The sequence below is a fragment of the Emys orbicularis genome, chromosome 3, assembly GCF_028017835.1.
Source record: "Emys orbicularis isolate rEmyOrb1 chromosome 3, rEmyOrb1.hap1, whole genome shotgun sequence".
NCBI lineage: Eukaryota > Metazoa > Chordata > Testudines > Emydidae > Emys > Emys orbicularis.
In genome coordinates, this window is record NC_088685.1 from 98,678,704 (window position 1) to 98,702,814 (window position 24,111).

General features: G+C 46.2%; 1 non-coding gene across 1 annotated transcript; it reads right to left on the bottom strand.

Annotated features, from left to right (window-relative positions):
* Positions 1–1,207: 1,207 nt before the first annotated feature.
* TRNAE-CUC (transfer RNA glutamic acid (anticodon CUC)) lies at positions 1,208–1,279 on the bottom strand. Its single transcript has one exon. It is a non-coding gene; the product is annotated as a tRNA-Glu (tRNA).
* Between the last annotated feature and the right edge of the window lie 22,832 nt (positions 1,280–24,111).

Consider the following 24,111-nt stretch of genomic DNA (forward strand, 5'->3'; position numbering starts at 1 on the left):
TCAAACCCTCTCTCACACACACGCGCGCTGTGCTTGCGTGTTGGTGGCATAGGCGCCAACTTTTCCTGGCGCCGGTGGGTGCTCGCGCCCACCCGCCTCAGGCCCTGCCCCGACTCCATCCCTGTCCCGCCCCCATTCCAACTCCTTCCCCAAAGTCCCCGCCCCCTCCCTGCCCCATTGGACCCCTCCCCAAATCCCCACCCCACCTATTCCCCCAAGTGCGCCGCATTCGCCCTCCTCCCCCCTCCCTCCCAGCGCTTGCCGCAGCGTTTGCGGTGCAAGCGCTGGGAGCCAGGGGGGGGAAGCGGGCATGCGGCACGCTCAGGGGAAGAGGCGGAGGTGAGCTGGGGTGGAGGGGCAGGGCAGGGAGCTGCCGGTGGGTGCAGAGCACTAGCCCTGGAGCACCCATGGAGTCGGCGCCTATGGTTGGTGGGCAGCCAGCTACCGTATTTTCAACAGTTTTGATCTATTATCTCTTAAACTGCAGACGTGGGAATATCTCAGCATCTTTAGCTGGACAAAGAAACTTTTAACATTAGATATCCCAGTCTATTGTGATAAAAATGCAAATCTTTAGAACCATGTTAAAAAAACAACCACCCAGTACTGTAGATTTTGCTGGCAACTGGCAAATCATAAAAAAACCGGGCCAGGCTGGTCAAATACCGGTCAGGTAGTAACCCTACCACTAACTGACTCATTCCCCTGTGTGTGTATAGGGGCTAGGGGAGGATGCAGAAGGGATCAAGGAGCAGCCTAGGGGCGGAAAGGACATTTCTGTTCCTCGCCCTGCTGCTGTGGACTCCACCAATCCAAGTCCACGTGCCAGGGCTGGATGCTGGGCGCAGGACGCAGGAAGTGATCCCGAGCACTGAGCCTGTGAAATGACAGAAACGGGGAGAACTGTGACACGTCTCAGGGCGATGGCGCCTGTGGGGCGCAGCGGGCTGGCCCAGGCCTGGCAAGGAGAGTACCAGGCCCCTGCGAGTGCTCACGAGCCATATTGCACACGCTGGTGTAACAGGCCGAGCCATGCTGGCGCACTCTGGAGGGTTTGTAGTTTGGGGGTGAAAACCCCCTTCCAGGCCCGGTGCCCACCACGCCTGCATCTGCCAGTGCCGTGTATAGCATGGGTGGGCGTCTACCGCAAGACGCAGCTGTTCGCTGCTTCAAGCTCCAAACCAGCCGCAGGGGGAAAAAAACTTGCTTCCCTGACCGGGAATCGAACCCGGGCCGCGGCGGTGAGAGCGCCGAATCCTAACCACTAGACCACCAGGGAGCTGAGAAATGTGTTCTCTAAGCATCATTGTAAGCGCTATACGCAAGGCGTTCTACCCGCCTTCTCACGCAGCCCCGCCTCTGCCACCTCTACGCCGTGCAGAACTCGAATTCCTAACTCTGCCTACTCACGTAAAACCCGCCCATCTCGACACGTAGCCACGCCCCATACGTAACTTGTATCACGCCCACTTTCTAGCCCTACCCCTTTGCCTTCCCCTTTCGGCCAGTACCACGGGGGTGTGACGCACCGAGCGAGGGAGAGTCCATTCCCACCCGCCGAGGCCCTGCTTGGGAGCGGCGGGATGCAGGGGGCGGGTTGTGATAAACAGGCTGCGAGGAGGCGCCTGGCCCAGGGCTGAGCTGTGCGTGCGGGGGGCTGGTGGCGCCGTGTCCCCTGCCCGTGCACACGCGTGTTCGCGCACGCGTGGCGGGGTCAGTAGAGAGGCGCGTGGGTGGGTGACTTGCACCTCTCCTGGAGTGGGGGATAGCCCAGGTCGCTCCACTCCGCTGCCCTGTCGGGGGACCCCTTGGTTTGGGATGAGACCTGAATAGGGCGCGTGCCAATTTGAAAGAGCTGCTCTCCCTCGCGATAGCTTAATTGGTGTGGTCACGGGTCAATGCCTGAGACGACTAGAAGTGAAAAGGATCGGAGGGGTTGGGAAATAAAATTTTCCTCCTTCTTTTTTCTTTCTCCCTCGTGTTTATTCTCCGCCAAGCTCCCCATATAGTTAACATTCACTGAAATATTGTGCATAGACTAATAAGAAAAAAAAGAATTAATGGTCAATCTTTCTTCCATTATTCTTCATAATCGAAAAATTCACTTTCAGCAGAAACCTCAACTCTGTCCTATAGTGACATAAGGCAGAAATCACAATTTGGAGTAAGGCTGAGTTAACTACGTGTGAAGTGTCAAATATTTGTCATGAGGCAGAGTTAAGTTGCTTTTTTGTTCCTTAACTGCATTTCCATACCTGAACACGTTTAGATTTCTTTTCAAATTAACCTTAGCTGTTGGTTTCCTGGATTTATAATGCTTGGTTTGGGGATGATTACAACAGCTGTTGGCTGTAATTTAAGGTAAACTAAGCTACATTATGTACTCAGCTGTAACTCTATTTTAAAATTTTTGTCTGGGAATTTTTATTAATGTCATATGAACAATAAACAAGAAATTGAAAGAATGTTATCATGTAATATTTCTAATGATTTGAAGATATGAAGCATCAACTTTAAATCATTTAAAAAAACTTTTATGGCCAGATTCACTGGTATATTGTGCTGCTCCAAAGTGAGGTACAGCAGTCCGAGCATATGGACCAACTAAACTGAGTTAACAGCTACTTTGTTTTGCGGGGGCAGCATGAAGTAGCGTGAGTTCACACTGCATTTTGCCTCACCTTATGTTTATCTCCACATGTGCCTACTCATCCTATGTTTCCTTTTCCCCTGTGCCTACCTCTTGAGTAGTTTTGGTGTGGTAGGGTGTTTTTTTTAAAGATATTTAAGATGATGGTCACTGCCATTATTTTTCATAATTGAAAATTTGCCATGAAGAATTGCGCCCTTTCAAAATAGCCACAAGCTACCATTTTTTTCCTCAGTGGGACTGAAGCCACAGTTGCCAGCAGGGGAACATGATTGTTCCTCTGCACTGTAAAGAGGGGGAGACATTCGGTTCCATTGAGAACATTGTGAGAGAATGGCAACACTTTCTCAAAATGGCCACCAGCTGTGGCTTCAGTCCCATTGTTCTCAATGGGAAATGGCAGCCATGGTGAAAGAGGGCAGTTTGTAGAATTCTGAGGTAGACCATTGTCCTTCACAGCTTCTGCGGAGGAAGAGACTTATATGAAGAATAACAGGAAAAAAGACCATTGATCTTAAGTTCAGGTGTAGCCTGTGCATAAGATTTTAGTGAGTTTTAACTACACCTCTACCCCGATATAACGCTGTCCTCAGGAGCCAAAAAATCTTACTACGTTATAGGTGAAACTGCGTTATAACGAACTTGCTTTGATCCGCCGGAGTGCGCAGCCCTGTCCCCTCGGAGCGCTGCTTTACCGCGTTATATCCAAATTCATGTTATATCGGGTTGCGTTATATCGGGGTAGAGGTGTATATGGGAAGCTTGAAGAGTCTGTAATGTTCTCTTACTGAAATTAAGAGGGCGGGGAGCCTAATGCTAGGTGCTAATCTCTTTAAAGAACCCATTCAAATTAACTTGAATTCCTAAATTAACAGATATACTTATTATACACCAGAGAGAAAAAGTGGATGAGGTAATATCTTTTACTGGACCAACTTCTGTTGGTGAAAGAAACAAGCTTTTGAATTACACAGTGCCTTCATGTCTGGGAAAGGTACTCAGAGTTGTCACAGTTAAATACAAAATGGAACAAACTGTTCAGCATAAGTAGTTACATATTCTAAGAGAGCGTTCAAAGTGAGTACCCCATTAACAACTCTGCAGTCATAAGACAAAAATGGGGGAGGGAGATTAGTGAGTTACAGATTGTTGTAATAAACTGTAAATCCACTGTCTTTATTAAGGCCTTGATTCTTAGTGCCTAGCAGAATTATGAATTTAAGTTCCCAGGTTCATTTTATTGAAAGTGTTGTTCAGGTTTCCTTTGAAGATGAGGACTGAGAGGTCAGATATGGAGTGATTGTTTGTGAAAAGTGTTTGCCTACAGGTGATGGTGTTTTTGTCTTTTATCATTTTCCTTTGTAAGTTCATTTATTTGGCTGTGACACTGAGGACCTTTCCCAGACCTGACGAAGAACTCTGTGTAGCTTGAAAGCTTGTCTCTTTCACCAAAAGAAGTTGTCCATTACCTCACTCACCTTGTCTCTCTAGTATCCTGGGACCAACATGGATACAACAACACAGCAAAGAACAATGGTACTTATACATTCTCAGAAAAGCTATTCTGCTCAGAGAGTAAGTGCTTTAATTTGGGGAAGGATATATTGTCTTTTTCATATATAAAAGGTATGAAATCTGTTTGTTACATGCAAGAGTCAGCTCACCCTTTATTATGGAATTGCTACTGATGTCTCCATAATACAAGGAGAGCAAATTCCTGAAGCCCTGCCTAGATTTTCATATGATCTCATCCTAAACATTGATGATACAATTAGCTTTACTTCAAAGATGCATATTTCATATGCAGTAAAGTATAGTAGCCAAGTAATGCGTACATTGCAGAGGGACCCTACAACACAAACTCACGCGAAGTATGCATGCAGGTAATTATTTTTTCCTTGTGAGTAGACAGAATATGGAAATGGAGTATAAGTCTGGTCCTGCTCTTGGTGATATTGGTGGAGTTTTGCCACAGACGTCAGTGGAAGCAGAACTGGGACTGTAGAGAAAATGAATCCTGTATATTTCCATATCCAGTCTTTTGGTAGAAACTGACCAGATCATACAGGCCAGCAGTGGGGAACTATACATCAATAAATGGAAACCTAGTGCACATGTTTAGTGTTGTGAATTCTTATACTATGTGGTGACTTTCTTAGGCCAGGAATACACTAGAAACTTTTGTCAGCATAGCATTTTCAGGTAGAGTTATGATTTTATTTATTTATTTTTGCAACACTTCTGTGCCAGCAAAAGCTGTAGTCTAGCATAATTATATTGGCAAAAGCACTCTCTTGCAGGTATAAATGGTGTCTATCCTAGGAGGGCTTGCTGATATAGCTATGCCAGCAAACTTTTTCTAGTATAGATTAGGCCTTAGAGGCCTTTCTACTGAAGTTAAGGGACTACGTGATCATCTTACCCTCTCCCCTCCCTTTTTAAAAAATGAAAGCTAAGTTTCTTGCCCTCATAGTTGTGGAGGATAACTTAAAAATGTGAATTGGGTAAGACGGCATATAAAAAGGTCCAAGCAACTTACAAATGAAATGTAGTGATGCTTTAGGGCCTGACTCATGATTGGCAATATTGAATGTTTGGCATCACAGTACCAACCTTGTCCATTTTTTAAATAATCAATAGCTTGCTTCATCCCAAAGTTATCAAGCTTTCACATTTGGAAAGCTTCAGCAAGAATGATTAATTGATGTGCCGTTAACTTGCTCTAATTGCTTGCTTGTATGTTTACAAATATCTTGCTGTGTGTGTTTAGGGAAACTTTAAAAATAAAAATGTAAAATTCTCTCACTGGCATGTTTCACAATAAGCAAACAGAGTATTTTTCAAAATAAGTGATATTCCAAATATATATATATATAGAAAGAACTTTAATTACTTATAGTGAGGATTTTTGTTTTGCGATGTGAATTGTTGTGAAAAATATTCTTTTAAACATGTAGTAAAAGATTAGCAGAGGAGGGGAGGGGAGAAAAAGTACTTTCCTGACTAGGAATGGAAACCAGTCTGCGGTGGTGAAAGCAATGAATCCTCCCTCCCTCTGTTCTCTTCCACCCCTTTATATATCTTTTGCATAAGGCGGGAACCCTTTGTCTCTCTGGGTTTCCACCCCCTCCCCTCACTGGAAAAGCACCAGGTTAAAGATGGATTCCAGTTCAGGTGACATGATCACATGTCACTGCAAGACTTCATTACTCACTTGCCAGCACACACATATACAGGGAGACTCACAGGTAAACAGCCATCTGCAGACAATGGTCCTGGTTGATGGGAGTCATCAAGATTCCAAACCATCATTAATGGCCCACATTTTACATAATTACAATAGGCCCTCAGAGTTACATTTTATATTTCTAGTTTTAGATACAAGAGTGGTACATTTCTACAAATAGGATGATCACACTCAGTAGCTTATGAGCTTTGTAATGATACCTTACAAGAGACCTTTTGCACAAAGCATATCCCATTTGCATTATAGTCACTTATTATCAATTTTTTTATAAAACTATCCCAGTTACATTATATTCACTTATTATCATGTTTTTATAAAACCATGTAGACTGCACAACGTCACAACCTCTACCCCGATATAACGCAGCCCGATATAACATGAACTTGGATATAACGCGGTAAAGCAGCGATCCGGGGGGCGGGGCTGCGCACTCCGGAGGATCAAAGCAAGTTCGATATAACGCGGTTTCACCTATAATGCAGTAAGATTTTTTGGCTCCCGAGGACAGCGTTATATCGGGGTAGAGGTGTACATTGTCCAGAGCTTTGTAGCAAGCTTCCACCCTCTGCCCCCAATGTTGTGTTTATGAGCTGTGAGTTGGCTGACAATACCTTCCTGTAGTTTAATTTCCTTTATATTTTTATTACATGCCATTAAACTTCAACTGAGCTAGAGGGTGCTATCTGAGAGTTTGAAAATCATGTTCATGTACAATGTATGGCTACTATTTACAGCTGATTAGAAAATTGTTAGCCTTTTTTCAAAAGAAAATTGGGGGCGGGGAGGAAGTCTCAACTAAATTATTCTTGTGAAGAATTTTTAATGTTTTTTCCTATTTTTCTTTCTCCCTCACTGTGTTAGACGTGAGAAGCCCTTTTCTGTACCTCAAAGTCCCAGATTGCCCTTTTAAGTTATCTAGTGTGCAAATGTATATGATTCTAGTTTTTACTAAATGCTTGATCCTATGTCCATGAAAATCAATAGAAAGAGTCCTGTTGACTTCAATGGGCATTGGATTAGGCTTTTAATGACTAATAGTAATTCAGATAATACTATTAATAAGGCTAAGATTTAGTCATGGATATTTTTGGTAAAAGTCATGGACAGCTCATGGGCAATAAATAAAAATTCATGGCTCATGACCCATCCATGACTTTTACTATACATACTCATGACTAAATCTCTGCTTCTGGGGTGGGGTTCTGCTCCAGTGCTGCGGGTTGACTGCCCCCACGCCCCCAGCCGCCGCTGGTCTCCGGGTACCGCTTTCCAGATGGCCTCCGGGGCCGCTGCTCTGGCCATGTAGGGACTGCTACTGCTGGGGCGGTCCCCGGGACCCATGCTTGGGCTCTCCCTGGAGGCGGAGATGTCTGCTGCTTGGGCGCTCCCCAGGGCCAGCTGCCTGGGGCTGTTCCTGCAGCAGCCAGTATGGCAGGCCCCGGGGCCACTCTAGCAGCGGTCTGTGCAGATGGCCCCAGGGACCGCCCAAGCAGCTGACCACAGGGCCGCTCCAGCAGTGACTGGTGCAGCTGGCTCTGGGGCAGCCCCTAGGACCACTGCTCGAGCCCTCCCTGGGACCAGCTGCACTGGCTGCTGCTCAGGCGGTCCCCAGAGCCAGCTGCCCAGAATTCATGACTTTCACAACCTCCGTGACAGAATCGCAGCCTTAACTATTAATAGTTAAAACTTCCAACTAACACAAAATATAACCTGTGGCTTTAACTCTGTGCAAAGTATGCATTTCCAGTAATATTCCCCAAAACATCAGGGCCTAAAGAGAAATTTAAATCCATTCAAAAATTTGACTCTAGCAGCCCAGTTATGCTGTTTGTTTATTTTGCATGTTAGTGTATCAAAAGCAGTAATTTAAAGTTTTGTCCCGACTTGGTACAAATCTCCCCAGATATCCCAGCAAGACCACAATCTACAGAATAATTTTGTCAGTGGCTGAAAAATAGTTATATATATTTTTCAAACTAGTGTAACCACTAATGGAACTGAATTGTCTAACTCTAAAAGGAGCAATTCACAGGCATTGGGGATTTTAACAGGTAAAAACTTGTCCACTGTTAATAGCCATTTGCTACAGAAGATGAGCTGATCAAAGTTACACCCGTGACCTGGTCATGTGCAAATGAATGCCACAGTCCCTACAATCATGACAAGGGAAGAGTTCAGACTTATCTTCTATCCTATGTGGTAGGGGAAAAAAGACAAAAATAAAATTGATATCTAAGTTCTTATGTAACCCCATCACCACAGTATCTGAGTAGCTGCTAATGTGAGCTACTAAATCTAACTGTAGAAGCCCAGTATATGGTTAAGTGGAGTCTTAGACCTTGCTCTTACAAGGAGTTTTGTGGCGGTACAGGGTATATCCACTTGGATCATCCTGCAGGAGTGGGACCATAATCTTCAGGATGCTTCTCCTAAGGTTTTATACAGCTCCCTATCATCACTGTAGTTTCTGAGCACCTTCCATGTAAAATCTGTTAGTAATAGAGCATGGATATATATGTTCACAACAGCCTAAACCACAAAAAGATGGGCAGCTACATTTTGTGAGCTTCTGCATTTTCTTTACAGTCAGCTTCAGATACAGTAAATTACAGTGATATAGCCTGAGAGTGACAAATGCATGGATCATGGTGGCTAGGTCCTTGATCAAGAGGAAGGGGTGAGTTTCCTTGGAGCTGAAAGAAGGTATTGCTAGTCACTGACTTAACTGGTCAGCCAAATTTAGGGATGAATTAAATAGGCTTTGCACCATTTTGAGTGGGAGATGTACATCTTCAATGGAAACAAAGAGAAGAGGGAAAGAAAAAATGTCCCAGTTCGTTCTTCACAGTGTTTCCCTTTCATTGTGAATTATGTTTATTAGGGTAGTGCCTGGGGACCAACCAAGAATGGGGCTTCAATAGGCTAGGCCCATATGGAAGTCGTGATAATATTTCTTATCTTAAAAGAGCTGCCTTGCTATGGCACTTTATTCTTTATCTGGCATTTCATTATGAGAGTTTCATTTTACAAGCGTAGGAAATATTGTATGTTTATCATGGGTGGCGTGTGAACTGCTGGCTGGGGGAGGTGAGCTCCCAGCCCAGCCCCTTCCTCCTGAGGCTCCAACCCTTCCACACCCCCAGCCAGAGCCCTCCCACCACTGAAGCTGCAAGCACCTGCGCCAGGCTAGAGCCCCCAGCCCCGGAGCGCCCACAGCCTCCTCCACAGCCCTGGAGCGGGTGGCGCGGCTGCAGCCTCCCTGATCCTAGAGCACTAGAAGGTAGGTGGTGCAGCCGCAGCTGCCCTGAGCACCTGGTGGGAGGGTGGGCCATGCCCCTGAGCCACAGGATGTCGGGAGGGTGGGTGGCGCGGCCTCAGCCTCCCTAGGCCCAGAGTGCCAAGAGAGTGGGTTGTGCAGCCCGAGCTGGGGCTACCCCACAGGGAGACTGGAGCTGCACCTAGCAGAAGCTGGAGGGGAGACCTGGGGGTGGAGTGTGTGCGGGGCCACACCTGGCTGTTTGGGGAGGCACAGCCTCCCACAGCCTTTGATACCGGACACCCATGGTGTTTATATATATAACTGCTTAACCTCAGGCTTTTAGTCTGCAGATCATGATTTTGTGGGATTGCTATAGCCTTCAGTCCTGCCTCTGAAGTCTCAGGACTTTCACAGAATCATAGAATATCAGGGTTGGAAGGGATCTCAGAAGGTCATTTAGTCCAACCCCCTGCTCAAAGCAGCACCAATCCCCAACTAAATCATCCCAGCCAGGGCTTTGTCAAGCCTGACCTTAAAAACCTCTAAGGAAGGAGATTCCACCACCTCCCTAGGTAACCCATTCCAGTGCTTCACCACCCTCCTAGTGTTTCCTAATATCCAACCTAAACCTCTCCCACTGCAACTTGAGACCATTACTCTTTGTTCTGTCATCTGGTACCACTGAGAACAGTCTAGCTCCATCCTCTTTGGAACCCCCCCCTTCAGGTAGTTGAAAGCAGCTATCAAATCCCCCCTCATTCTTCTCTTCTGCAGACTAACTGTGAATGTGAAACAGACTAAGGGAGGAATAGAGAGAGGGGTGAACATTACACTGTCTAAAGGAGGAATAGCTGCAAAGATGACAAATCTTGTGTGCTCAGGACCTGCTGTTGCCCAAAGTCAAATAATGCAGGGAAATATATCTATTTTCCTGATTTTAAAACAAAACACTTTTTTGTCTTAAGAAGAAGAAAGGTGGAGGCCGGGAGTGTAAGGAGGCAGGGAATATGAATATCTCAGGTTTTTCATTTTCCCACTGAAATTACTGTTATCAATTTTCAATGCATTTTAAAAATTGGGCCCTGATTCTATAATGGGGCTCCTCATGGGTGCAAGGGGTCAACTACTTGGATCAAATTGCAGGACTGGGGAGCTAGTAAAAAAAAGTATATGTACTTTTTTTTTTGGTTCCAAGAGAATTAAGCGAACACCAACTTGTTCAGATTAAGGCGCTGACCCTGCCAGGGACTCTATAGGGGTACGGGGGTCAACCCTTTATGTCTTTATGTTGCAACGTGTGAGAGGGAGGCCTTAACACTGACAAATGTATCTCTCTTTCCCCTCCTTGCCCCCCCCCCCCCAAAAAAACCTCAGACAAGTCAATTTGCCTAGAAAATGAGCAACCTGTGGTGTGGTCAATGGGACAAACCACGGGGGAGCAGAAAGATCAGGGGGGAATTTCGAGCTGCAGGTGACATTTAAGGGGGCTCATGCTGTCCTCCCCGCCCCCCACAGGGGAGAGGGAGCCGATGCACAGAGCGGGGCTTGAGGAGGGGGCCGAGCAGGGCGGAGCTGCGGGCCCTGCTAGCGGCGCAGGCAGAGCCGAGGGAGCGGGCGGCGAGGGCCGCTGGGTGGGTGGGTGAGTGCGGCGCAGGCGAGGTGGGGCGGGGCGGGCTCTGCCTGGCGACCATGCTGCTGGCGGAGGCCGGGAGCTGCGCGCTCTCTGCAGCGGGCTGAGCTGCCTGCAGCGGCCGGGTCTCTCCGGGGACCTCTCCTCGGCGGCCGTGGATGTTGCCGGGCTGCCGCATCCACGCCTCTGCAGCGACCCCCACCCCCGCCTCCTGAAGCCGCCCGTGGAGCATGGAGGCCCCGCTGAGCATCCCTGAGAGGATCCGACCCAGCCGCCACCGCAAGTGCCCGGCCCGCGGCTGAAGGAACCAGTGCAGCTGGGTGGGTATCAGCGGGCGGCAGATGCCCCTCCCAGGCTGGGGTAGGGATGACCCAGCAGCAGCCTGAGGAGGGGAAGGGGGCTCCATCGGGGGCTAACATTTTGCAGACCTCATAACAAACAATTAATCTGCCTTTTCAGAGGCACAACACAACAACACAGCCGGCAAGGGGGGAGGAGGAGGCGGGAGAGAAGGGGGCGGGCAGATGGGGAAGTGCATTAGTTTGGCTGGCTTCAGAAACGCTGGGTCCCTTGGCTTGGCTGTGACAGCAAAACCAGAGGGGGAACATTGGGCGTGAGGAAGCTGCTTAGAGAAGGGGCTGCGGGACTGAAAGGTGCAGATTGTGTGTTGTATATGTACAACTGGCCTGTGTTTGGGGAAGGGGGGTTCAGTTCGCTTGAATTCTTTACTGGATTGGTTATGTTTTGGTAGCACCCACAGTGAGGTAGCTGCTTTCAATCTCTGTAGTCCTGCTTCAAAGATTTTACAATCTTTTATTTATTTCTCTGCAATCAAAATCCTTTTGCTAATAGTGTAATTATTTCTTCTCCCACCTTTAACAGGTTCTGAAATATATTTCCAGTTAGGATTATGGAATTTTTACATATACCTCCAGGAAGTAGATTTCATTTTTTGTAATTCGAGGAGGAGGAAGAGGAGGTGATGGTGGTAATTTGAGGGAAGGGCCTTAAATGATATTTTGGGAGCGTGTAATCTGTCGTAGGTATTGGGTGATGTGGGGTGGGTATTCACTGCAGTGATGCACAGAAGCATCCAGCAATAGGCAACGCTCATATTCCAGTGTGTTTGACATAACTTCATACCTGATATCCTTTGTTATTCGGGGAAATTGGTGGGCTAGGAACTTGGTTTCAAATATAATTTCAAAATAAAGAACAAATGCTGATTTTCATTTTCTTGTGTCAGTCTGGATTTGGGGCAATTGTAAGATTCCCAGCATGTGAATTATTGGAAAATGGGGTTGGCTGTGATAGTTCTATTTAAAACAAATAGATGTATTTTAACTATCAAACGACATTAGTAACAAACATATTAAAGATTTGACCAAGAGAAGAGAGGCTGCTTAGAGTTAACATTACAAATCTGAACTCTGACTTGTGCCATTGTATTTTTTTTTAAACAGTTTTAAGTGTGGATGGATTGTTATCCTGGATTTATAGTCCTGACAGCTGATTTTCCTGTCTGTTGATGGTTTGCTAATCCAACTCATGGTATCAGAACATATTTTATGGTTTAATTTTCTTTTCTAAACAGAGAGAGAAGACAATAGCTAATAAGCAATATTGGGAGTATGAGAGTGGATACATTGGGCCCAGATCTTGCAATTTCATTTGAGCAACTGGACCCCTACACCTGTTCACATCCTTACTGATTTCAGTACGATTCTTTGAGTGGGTACAGGGATTCACTTGTATCGATCTGCCGGCAGTATTAAGGCTATAGATTTTTAACAGCTCTCTTCTTGACATTAGTCTTGTTAGAGTAAATACTCAGTAATGTAATTTTATCACGTGTTATTTACTTAATGGTCTGTAAACACTGCACTTCCATGAGGTCATTGTACATGCTTGTATTAATACATAATTATGGACTTTTAAATGGGTGATGTTTACGCACTAATTGATTATGATTTGTTGAAAGCTGCTATGAACTACTTTGAGTGCCTGTATTTGGATAATATTTTGCATGCATATTGAAGAAGTCTTTCCAGTCTATTGCTTACACAAATATTTACATATTTTTAAAAATGAATACTGGTATTATATGTACAAAATATAACATTAGAAAAAAAAGTTACTGCAGCTTGCAAAAGGAAACACCAAGAAATATATATATTGCATCTGAAAAACTGAATAAGCAGCCACGCAGATCTTGAAAATTGAAAGCAAGCCAAAGTAAAAATGCTTCCATTTTCCAGTCCTCTTTCTCTCTCAAATCCTCGTACCTGGAAGATTTCCATAAATGAACTAAATAGACAATGGACTCAACCTTGCAAGTTTTATACCTGTGAGTAACTTTGCTCTTGTGAGTAGTCCCATTGACTGCAACAGGAGCAATCCCATGAGCAAAGTTACTCCCAGGCATAAAACTTTGCAGGATTGAGTCGATTGTTTATTTAGTTCATTTATGATTCAGTATTGTGAATTTTGCAAAAGGATCTTGCAGGAAATTCTGTTCTTTATTAAAGAACATGGAGGCTCTATATTCAGTGCCTTCCTTTTCTTCATTGTGTAGCACAGCATCAGACAAGGAACATTTCCAGAAAACACGGTGTATATTCATGCCTCACTGTCCCTCTCTCGCCTCAATGGGCTCTTCCCTTGTGATGTCCCTGTTCCTATGAGTTGCAGCACTTCTTCATTTGATGCCGCCAGGATTCTGATTCGTCATCTCTAATGTTGAAGTGATAAATCATCCCTTGAACTTGAAGTGAATCAATAAGAATGCTTCTGTTTGCTATCCTCTGTGTTTAAAATTTGGAGAATACAAGCAGAATTACTTAGGGAGTGACAGTATACAATATTTCACCTCCATATCTTTCTTTAAGTCCTGATTTTCCTACAGTGTGTTGCCAGCAAACATCACAATATTAAGGCAAGGCATTGAGCTTCTATATTCAGTGCTGATATAGAGCTGCATTCATTTGGAGAATAGAATAGATGATAACATTGTTAAAGCAGGACCTCTTCTGTGGCCTAATTGTCTGACTTGATACATCTCCTTTAGATGGATGACCAAAGCGGGGCCAAAGGGTATCTCATACATGGAAGTATCTATATTGCCTGCAACATGATCTGTCTGATCCAATTAATTGCTGATCCTGGCAGAAGAGGTTTTTTACAAAAGGATAATTGTGATCTAACTAGAGGACAGGAGAGCCCAATTTCCCTTTTTACTCTACTAGACATTCAAGGAAGGTTGGAACACAACTGATAATAGAAAATTTTACCACTCCCTTTATCTTATAGAGGAGGATCCAGCATAGCCAAGGTTTGCTTACTGGTCATTAAGGGGAAGAGAGTTTTTATTCTTCCAATTCTGGAATAATTATACTAGTTTCACTGGATTAGTAGAGCTGATGTGAGGCAAATTTGACTATTGCTTGGGCCCAAGACTTGTATTAATAACTGGGGAGTTTCCACCAGGCATCATGTTGAGGGTAAGAATAACAGTGTGCTATTAGGTTAGTCACTTCTGAAATATACTGGACCTGAACCAAGATTTGGCACAGCAGTCAGTATAGATCCAAAGCCTCTAGCAATGTTGGACATTTTCTAGGATTTTGGACCATCCTGAGGCAATTTATATACCATACATTGGTTGCATTGCCCTTTTTTAGAAGGACCCAGAATCTGTCTCAGTTGTTTGCAAAAAATCATGATGGCAAACACTCCAGTCATTATACTTCACTGAGTTTATGTACCAGTTTGACTCTTTAAGGGACCATTGTCCCCTTTTTTATATTTTTCACATTTTGCTCCCTAACCTGACAGACTGGAATCTGATTTTACTGTCCCACTGGGGAAGACAGACAGATTACGTTGCTGTTCCATAACTTCATGTGGTTTAGACACCATAGGACTTCCTTATTCACTTTCCACTAAAGATGTTGTCATATGAACCACCACTGTGAGGCAGGTTAGCTTTCCGTTTTCAGAGGGCCCAGTTATGGATCCAGACTTGGGAGGTTTGACTGAACGGTAGAGATAGTAACCCCTGAACTTGAGCCTAGTTTTTGAGGAATTTTTTGAAGTCTGAGGAGTCTCTTTATCTTCTTCCTTATTTTCCCTAGTTTGTTCCCGGGGAGATTTATCAGGGCCATGGTAAAGTCCACCTTGAATCTGAAGGAAACTGTTCTCAGTGTGGGTTCCAGCATGTATATTTTTCCTATTAATCACAAATGCTTCTGCGTCCATGAGGAAAACACACCAAATATCCTGTTCCTGTGCTGGCTGCTGATCGGAATGTCATTCAGGGGTAAGCTGCTGAAACTGAGCCAGGCTGCCACTGGACAGTCCTACAACTGAATTTGCTCCATCTTGAAGGTAGTAATTCACCATATACTTGTTCAGGGGTCTTAAACTGATCAGGGGTCTGCAACTTCTGTTCGTTTAAGTACCAGAAGGGCATACTCTCACACCTTGGAGGCTCCCCTTTGGAGGTTTCCTAGATTATTATTCTTTTTTAAAGAAGAGAAGCGACCATGGTGATCATCTAGTCTGACCTCCTGCACAGCACAGGCCATAACACTTGGCCCAGAAATTCCTGCATCAAGCCTAATAAGTTGTAGTTGAACTACAGCATATCTTTTAGAAGGACTTCTTGTCTTGATTTAAAAATGTCTAGTGATGGAGAATCTATCACATCCTAGGTGAGCTATTCTCATGGTTATTTACCTTTATTATTAAAAATGTGTGCCTTATTTCCTGTTTGAATTTATGCTTCGTCTTCCCCACTCTTGGATCTTGTTATGCCTTTGTCTGCTAGATTAAAGAGCTCTCTATCATCAGGTGTTTTCTCCCCATGTAAGTATATACAGACCATGCTTAAGTCACCTCTTAACTTCCCTTCAGTTAGCTAAATAGATTGAGCTCTTTGAATCTCTTACTGTAAGGAAGGTTTTCAAATTCTCAAATCGTTGTTGCTCTTCTTGGAAACCTTCCCAATTTTTCAACATCCTTTTAGAAGTGTGGACACTGGGACAGGACAAAGTATTCTGGTAATGGTCTTTCTAGTGCTGTTTACAGTCAAATCCCTACTCTATTTCTACTTGATATTTCTTTGCTGATGCATCCAAGGAACACATAGAATCATAAAATATTAGGGTTGGAAGAGACCTCAGGAGGTCATCTATTCCAATCCCTTGCTCAAAGCAGGATCAACACCAACTAAATCATCCTTTGTCAAGCCAGACCTTAAAAACTTCTAAGGATGGAGATTCCACCACCTCCCTAGGTAACCCATTCCAGATCTTCCCCACTGCAACTTGAGATCATTGCTTCTTGTTTTGTCATCTGCCACCACTGAGAATAGCCTAGCTCCATTCTCTTTGGAACCCCCCTTCAGGTAGTTGTAGGCTGCTATCAAATCCCCCCTCACTCTTCTCTTCTGCAGACTAAATAAGCCCAGTTCCCTCAGCCTCTCCTCGTAAGTCATGTGCCTCAGCCCCCTAATCATTTTTGTTGCCCTCCGCTGGACTCTCTCCAATTTGTCCACATCCCTTCTGTAGTGGGGGGACCAAAACTGGATGCAATACTCCAGGTGTGGCCTCACCAGTATTGAATAGAGGGGAATAATCACTTCCCTCTATCTGCTGGTGATGCTCCTACTAATACAGCCCAATATGCCATTGGCCTTCTTGGCAACGAGGGCATACTGCTGACTCATATCCAGCTTCTCATCCACTGTAATCCCCAGGTCCTTTTCTGCAGAACTCCTGCTTAGCCAGTTGGTCCCCAGCCTGTAGCAGTGCATGGGATTCTTTCTTCCCAAGTGAAGGACTCTGCACTTGTCCTTGTTGAATCTCATCAGATTTCTTTTGGCCCAATCCTCCAATTTGTTGTCTAGGTCACTCTGGATCCTATCCCTACCCTCCAGCTTATCTACCTCTCCCCCCAGCTTAGTGTCATCTGCGAACTTGCTGAGGGTGCAATTAATCCCATCATCCAGATCATTAATAAAGATGTTGAACAAAACCGGCCCCAGGACCGATCCCTGGGGGACTCCGCTTGATACCGGCTGCCAACTAGACATTGAGCCGTTGGTCACTACCCGTTGAGCTTGACAATCTAGCCAGCTTTCTATCCACCTAATAGTCCATTCATCCAATCCATACTTTTTTAACTTGCTGGGAGGAATACTGTGGGAAACTGTATCAAAAGCTTTGCTAAAGTCATCCACCGCTTTCCCCATATCCACAGAGCCAGTTATCTCATCATAGAAGGCAATCACATTGGTCAGGCATGACTTGCCCTGGGTGAATCCATGTTGACTGTTCCTGATCACCTTCCTCTCCTCCAAGTGCTTCAAAATGGATTCCTTGAGTACCTGCTCCATGATTTTGCCGGGGACTGAAGTGATGCTGACCAGTCTGTAGTTCCCCGGTTCTCTTTCTTCCCTTTTTTAAATATGGGCACTATATTTGCCTTTTTCCAATTGTCTGGGACCTCCCCCGATCGCCATGAATTTTCAAAGATAATGGCCAGTGGCTCTGCAATCACATCAGCCAACTCCCTCAGCATCCTTGGATGCATTACATCTGGACCTATGGACTTGTGCACGTCCAGCTTTTCTAAATAGTCCTTAACCTATTCTTTCACTACTGAAGGCTGCTCACCTCCTCCCCATAATGTGTTGCCCAGTGCAGCAGTCTGGGAGCTGACCTTGTCTGTGAAGATCAAGGCAAAAAAAGCATTGAGTACTTCAGCTTTTTCCACATCATCTGTCGCTATGTTGCCTCCCTCATTCAGTAAGGTTCCCACACTTTTCCTGACCACCTTCTTGTTGTTAACATACCCGTAGAAACCCTTCTTGTTACCCTTAACATCCCTTGCTAGCTTCCACTCCAATTGTGCCTTGGCCTTCCTGATTACACCCATGCTTGCTCGAGCAATATTTTTATACCCCTCCCTAGTCATCTGTCCAAATTTCCACTTCTTGTAAGCTTCCTTTTTGAGTTTAAGCTCACCGAAGATTTCACTGTTAAGCCAAGCTGGTTGCCTGCCATATTTGCTATTCTTTCTGCACTTCGGGATGGTTTGTTCCTGCGCCCTCAATAAGGCTTCTTTAAAATACAGCCAGCCCTCCTGGACTCCTTTCCCCCTCATATTAGCTTCCTAGGGGATCCTGCCCATCAGTTCCCTAAGGGAGTCAAAGTCTTCTTTTCTGAACTTCAGGGTCCATATTTTGCTACCCTCCTTTCTTTCTTTTGTCAGGATCCTGAACTCAACCATCTCATGGTCACTGCTGCTTAGGTTGCCACCCACTTCTACTTCCCCTACTAATTCTTCCCTGTTTGTAAGCAGCAGGTCAAGAGGAGCACGGCCCCTATTCGGTTCCTCCAGCACTTGTACCAGGAAGTTGTCCCCAACACTCTCCAAAAACTTCCTGGATTGTCTGTGCATTGCTGTATTGCTCTCCTAGCAGATGTCAGGGTGATTGAAGTCCCCCATTAGAACCAGGGACTGTGATCTGGAAACTTCAGTTAGTTGTCATTACCCTTTTGGCCACAGCCTCACACTGGGAAGACATATTCAGCTGGTTATCTACCAGGACCCCTAAGTCTTTTTTCAGATTAATTGATTTCCAGGATGTAATCCCTCTTTCTGTAGATTCCCCAAATTATGGCTTGTTTCTGGATCTTCCCCTGTACACAGTCAGTTATATGATTCTGATGGAGTAGTATCAGTTCTCTGGGAGGAGAGAAGAGAGGGAAATAGTTTCATTCAGAACCCTTTACCATCTCCATTGCCCAGGAATCCCCTATGGTCCTTCCTCAGATATAGGCAAAGAACCAGCTCCTGCACCTTAGAAGACGAGGACTAAGGCCAGATTTACGCTCCAGAGTTAGGTCGACATACGGCAGCTGTAAGTGTCTACACTGCAGCGTTGCTCCCCCTGCTGTAAGTCCCCCACTACACTGACCAAGTAACTCCACCTCCATGAGCAGCGTAGAGCTTAGGTCGATGTAGTTAGGGCGATGCAGTGTCTGTGTAGACACTGCATTACTTACATCGCCTATCAGCTCCTCATGGAGCTCACAGCTGTGAGCCCTGCTGCTGGGTGCTGACAGTCTGGTCTATCAGCGCCCGGCAGTGGGGCTCCAGCACCTGACAGCAGCGCTCACATTGCCAGGGCCATCCCTAGCTATTCTGGGGCCCTACGCAGCCCCCTGACGAGATGGGGCGGGGTGGGGCTGGGTGGGGGGGCAGCGGGAACCGCCCCTCAGCACTCACTAGTGGCACGGCTGGGGCCGGGTTCCTGCATTTCCCGGTGCCGGTGAGTGCAGGCCTGGCCCTGCTTCATCCTCAGGAGAGTGGGGGCGGGGCTGTGTCGGTGCAGAGGCTTTGGGGAAGGGGTGGAGTGGGGGCGGAGCAGGGGCGGGAGGAGGCGGGGCTGGGACGGAGCAGGGGCGGGGGCCATGGGGAAGTGGCGGGGCAGGAGCTGGAGCAGCACGCAGAAATTTCCTGGGGCCCAAATTTCCTGGTGCCCTTCACAGCTGCGTATTTTGTGTATGGGTAGGGATGGCCCTGCACACTGCTCCACTTAAATTGGAGCAAGCTCTCCTGGAGAGGACGTGCACCACTGGTAGAAGGAGGGTAGTGTGGACATGAAAAACTGCAGTAATTACTGCGGTGGCTGTATGTTGACCAAACATAAACCGACTTAATTGTCTAGTGTAGACAAGGCTTAAATGGAGAAGAGAGGAGACTGTTTAGGCTGTCTCACAAAAATACATAATAAGAGTAAATACTCACTGGAATTCCAGCCTGATGTGGATTAATTGCACAGGCATCTGCTTATCTCCAGAAAGTGTCAACCAGCACCTGACTCATTTTCAAACTAAATTTAATGTTTCCTAGCAATGGCATTTTCCATTTCTGCAGTCACTCTCACTTCTGTACTTTCTGTCCCACACACCATCTGTCTCATTTTCTGTTTTTCTTATATTCTAAACCAGCATAATAATGGAAAAGACTAAAACCATTAATATTTATGAGACTAGTGTTGTCACTTAAGTTTCAAGGGGAACCGGTGTGGTTTGCTGCCGTACCAGCTGGTTCTGTGATCTCAAGCTAAATGGGGTCAGGCTGGGCCATTACTTGGACGGGACACATACCAGAAACAGCTAAGGAGAGTTGATGATTCAGCAATACATGAGTACTGTGGTGATGGGCACTATGGAAAAACATCAGGTAAATAAAATAGTAAGTGGCATTTGTTTCATGTAGTAAGAAATCAACTCTTGGGTAAGGAATGCCCCAACATGGTGGTAAATTGAGAGATAAAACAATGGCTTTTTTTAACCATCTGTGCTTATTTCAGATTCCATGGGACTTTTAATAAAGTAGAGTTTGACAGGGTGTACAGGTGATTTGGTGTTCCCTAGCAAGGATCCTATAGTCCTGCCACTCCCCACCCAGGCAGTGCCCCGATGAAGAGGCCCTGTCAAGCCAGATAGTGGGCTAGGTTTTATCGATTGTCTCCCAGCAAAGGTTCTGTTATGCCTCAAGTAGGCATGCCCAGCAAGGAGCTAATTAAGTTCAGCTTAGCCCAGTTGGTCTCAACACATTAAGGTGACTTATAAAGGATTTAAAATAAATTTGGGCTCTTATTTGCTCCTCTGTGATATAGAAAGAATACCTGATGGCTCTTCCCCTTCCCATCCCCCCCATTTTTCTTTTTACCTTCGAAATAAATATCACGAATGGGTTTTGTTGGAGGAGCTTGGGGAAGGCTTAGGGACGTTTACTGTGAGTTGTAACACATTAAATGAAGGGATGAGGGTGTTGAATCTTAAAAAAGGCTTTCTTTGTCCAAACCATTAGTCATGTAAGTTAAACAGGTGTTAATTAAAACAGGAATGGGCAAACATTTTGGCCCGAGGGCTACATCTGTGAATAGAAATTGTATGGTGGGCCATGAATGCTCACAAAATTGGGGTTGGGGTGCGGGAGGGGGTGAGGGCTCCAGGGTGGGGCCAGAAATGAGGAATTCAGGATGCAGGAGGGGGCTCCGGGCTTGGGTTGGGGAGTGGGCTCCGGGGTGGTGGTGTAAGGGCTCTGGCTGGGGGTGCGGGCTCTGTGGTGGGGCTGGGAATGAGGTGTTTGGGGTATAGGAGGGTGCTCTGGGCTGGGACAGAGGGTTTTGGAGGGCGGGAGGGGGTTCGGTGCAGGCTCCGGCTGGGGGTGCGGGCTCTGGGGTGGGGCTGGGGATGAGGAGTTTGGGGTGCAGGAGGGTGCTCCGGGCTGGGATCGAGGGGTTCAGAGGGCAGGAGGGGGATCAGGGCTGGGGCAGGGAGTTGGGGCGTGGGGAGAGGCTCAGGGGTGCAGGCTCAGGACGGCGCTTTCCACAAGCGAATCCCAGAAACAGTGGCATGTCCCTTCTCTGTTGGAGCGCCGGAGGGGGCCATTGGAGTGTGTAGGAGCCAAAGGGGGGGCTATGCCGCGGCTTCTGGGAGCCACGTGGAGCGGCCCCTGGTTCCCCGGCTGGAGCGGAGCCATGCGTCTGCCTCCGCATGGAGCAACCCCCGGCTGGAGCGCCAGAGCAGGGCAAGCCCCAGACCCCTCTCCCCAGCGGGAGATCGAGGGCCAGCTTAAAATGGTTGGAAGGCCAGATCCGGTCTGCAGGCTGTAGTTTGCCCACCCTTGAATTAAAACCTTTTTCTTTTCTTCATTTTTAAACAGTCTGGCTAAAACTCCTTCTCTGTCAGTTGTTTAGTTTTCACTCTTTCTCCTGGAGTTACCATTTTACTGGTTCTCCATTCGCCTTTCTGAAAAAATACAGACCGTCTTTATGTCTCACAAAGAAGCAAAAAAAGGGCAAAAGCCATTTTTCCTTGTGTACATCATCTTTTAAAGGGAGTCTGGGTTACTCCAGTGGAGGAGAGGAGACTAGCGGGGAGCTTTGAGGAGACATATGAATCTGAATTAGGGTAACCAGACAGCAAATGTGAAAAACTGGGACAATGGGTGGGTGGGTAATAGCAGCCTATATAAGAAAAAGACCCCAAAATCGGGACTGGCCCTATAAAATTGGGACATCCGGTCACCCTAATCTGAATAGAATACCTGTTGGTTGATTGGTAATGTTGTTTTGAGTTTTATTGAGTGTTGAGCTGCATGGAAGAAACAGACAGGGACTTTTGGTTTATTTAAAAAAAAAAAAGTATGTGTTGTTTTCGTTAAACCAGAACTTCTGAGATAAAACTGAAATCCCAGAGAACATCTCTTGTGTTTACACAAACTCTGAACTGTCTCTGTCTAGCTGAATCTCCCTTGAACTGCCTTGCTCTGGCTATTCAGACCACCTGTCTCTCACAGTCTTCCACTAGAAGTGGAATTGCAGACACCCTCTACACAAGCGAGGGAAAATGGAAAGTCTCACAAAGTATTTGGCACAACAGCATTAGACCCTGATATGAGCCCCAAAATAGTTTCAGCAAGGTCATTTGGCCATCTAACAGAAGTAGGAGCAACAGTTCCAGGAATTACTACTTCACTGGGCCATCAACCCAACCCAGCTGATGTTCTGACTGCCAGTCCCAGCCCCACCCTGTCCAGCTAGGATATTATTATGATCCGGATGCTTACCCAGTCTTTTCTGAGCAGGTAGCTACTGTGGGCAAAGGGTATGGTGAGTTCCTCAAGTGGTACCCATCCTGACTGGCAAAACTCAAGCTGCTAACCAAGCCATCCAACTGGATGATGAATTTGCTAATGATTGAGAGTCTGAACCTGGCAGTACTTTTCTGACTAGGGACAAGTGAGAGCTACTGATGTTAATTCCAGTCAGAACCATTTCCCCTACTCCCCAGGGTTCTGACAATGAGCACTGGCCAGAGAACTGCCTAGTAAAAGACCTTTTAGACTCCTGTTTTGTTCTGGAAGAACTTGCTGGCACATGTCTCCTGCAACTTACTGTGATTATCTCACTAGGTGTGACTTAGCTTTGCACCTGCAGTTTCACTCTTTATTTCTGTCATAAGCAAAGACAATGGTTTACCAGAGACCGGACAGCCATACACAGAGCACAATGTTTTTGTCCTAAAACATTATAGATAAAATGTATAATAAAACAATAAAAGATCTAAGCACCTACTTAAGTTTACCAATCAGCTGCAAACAATCGAAACCACTTGGAGGTGAAAAAGGAACATTACAACAGACAGGAAATCACCCTATGAATACTGACAAAAGACTGTTTCTGTATAACACTGAGGGGCAGAGACACTCTGTATCCACTCACTGAGCAGACCTTTTGAGGGACAGAGGCATTTTCATGAAAAATTAGATCCCGGTTCCTGTGAAGCCAGACAGCTCTGCAATAGTCCAAACTTTGTGTGTGGGAACGTGATATATTAAGTGTAGGCCCACGTTTGCGTTTTATTGTTTTGTATTGTAATCATTTGTTTCCATCACTCTTGTTTTGAGTTGAATCTCTGTTTTTTCCTTAAACAAATCTTCTTTTGTTCTATTACAAGTTTTGTGTGATATACAGGAATGAGAGTAAACTTGGGTACAGGAACAGTAGATCTGGGATTTCTGTGAGCAGACAGTGTCAGGGGCTGGATATCCTAGGGGAACACTTCAAAGAGACTCAGGTGCACCTATTGTTAACCTGCAAGGTGAAACAGGGCTGGCGTTACCCAGAGAAGTACTTGAGTGGCTGACAGGCTGGTGGTGTTAGGGACCTAACACCCAGCCATCATGGGGAAGGTTACCTCTCAGGAGAGGCAGGGGATAACAAAGTGACTCTCAGTCCTGAGTGCCTGTAGCACGGCTGACTCACTGGTGCAGTGCCTCCTGCTGGTCATCCAGGAATTAGCTTGATTCCAGCACTCGGAGCACCCCCTGCTGGCTGGTGTCTTACCTACCTCAGGCCCCCATGTCCCTCCCAGACCCCAGTGCCCTTTACCTTGGGGTTCTGCCCCCCAGCAGTACTCCCACACTTTGGGTCTCCCCTCCTAGGGGAACCCCCTCATCCCTATGCCCTCCTTGCCTCAGTGGCTACTGCCAGTCATCATCTAGCCCCTTTCTCTGGAGCAGACTGCAGTCTGTAATGGCCACTCATCACTGGCAAGGGGGTTGGACCAGCTGCTGCTGCTGCCTCTGCCTATCCCCAGGCTGCACCTCTGTAGCCCCAGTACCTGCTTAGGCCTTAACCAAGGCCTCAGCCTGGGGGGTTGCTAGGCTGGAGCGCCCCAGCTCCTCTTGCCTTTCCCCAGCATTGCTCTGTGACAGGTATCCCGTACTCCCAGGCAGCT